This window comes from Zingiber officinale, chromosome 10A, assembly GCF_018446385.1.
Source record: "Zingiber officinale cultivar Zhangliang chromosome 10A, Zo_v1.1, whole genome shotgun sequence".
Taxonomy (NCBI): Eukaryota; Viridiplantae; Streptophyta; class Magnoliopsida; order Zingiberales; family Zingiberaceae; genus Zingiber; species Zingiber officinale.
The window spans coordinates 44,390,809-44,391,763 of record NC_056004.1 but is presented as its reverse complement, the minus strand read 5'-3'; the positions used below and the strand labels follow the sequence as shown (position 1 = coordinate 44,391,763).

The following is a 955-nucleotide window of genomic DNA, read 5'->3' as shown; positions in this document are numbered from 1 at the left end:
CACACTTTTTCACTAGATCTTGTCTGCGAAGGAGGGGGATCTTCTTTAAACTAATTTGAAACAATACTTTCAATCTTTGCCCCTAAATGTTTGAACTCCCTGTTCTGTGACTTGTGATTTTCAAAGCTCATAGACGGTTGAGTTACAATTTGTTTGACAGACTTTATAGCATTTATGGTTTGCACTTCTTGAATGTTTGAGGGAAATTTCATCCAACTTATGTTTGACCATTCATGGAGGTTCAATGTCACTTGATCAATTAACATATATGCTTCATCTACACTTTTGTCCATAAAAGAACCTCCAGCTGATGAATCCAATAAACTCTTGTCTGAGAAAGAAATTCCCCCATAGAATATGTGCAGGATCAACCATTTTTCAAAATCATGATGAGGGCACTGTCTTAGAAGACTCTTGAATCTATCCCATGCTTCAAATAATGATTCTCCATATGCCTAAGCAAAATTTGTTATGTAATTCCTCATATACACTATTCTACTTGAAGGGAAAAAATAATTCAGATATTGCTTCTCCAATTGCTCCCAACTTGTGATACTTTGAGGATGGAGAGAATATAACCAAGTCCTTGCTTTATCCTTGATACTGAAAGGAAATGCCATCAATCGAACTGCATCCGCTGAGACACCCTCACAGTTCACCATATCACAAATCTCTAAAAATGTTTCAAGATGCAGATAAGGATTATCCGATACTTCTCCTCCAAATTTGTGACCTTGTATCATGAAAATTAACTCTGGGTCTAGTTGGAAACTTTCTGCTTCAATTTGAGGTTGCACAATGGGAGATAAAAATCTTGCAGAAAAAGGTGTAGAAAAATTTCTCATGGGCCTGCTTGACATGTTAGTGCTCATGGATGTTCAATAATCAAAAACAAGAAATAAAATGCAATATGAAAAGAAAGAAAGAAAATGCAGAATTTAAATTGCAAGAAAGA

General features: G+C 35.5%; 1 non-coding gene across 1 annotated transcript; it reads left to right on the top strand.

The window, feature by feature from the left end:
- The first annotated feature begins 381 nt into the window (after window positions 1-381).
- LOC122028451 lies at window positions 382-487 on the top strand. Its single transcript, XR_006124820.1, has one exon. It is a non-coding gene; the product is annotated as a small nucleolar RNA R71 (small nucleolar RNA).
- The last annotated feature ends 468 nt before the right edge of the window (window positions 488-955 follow it).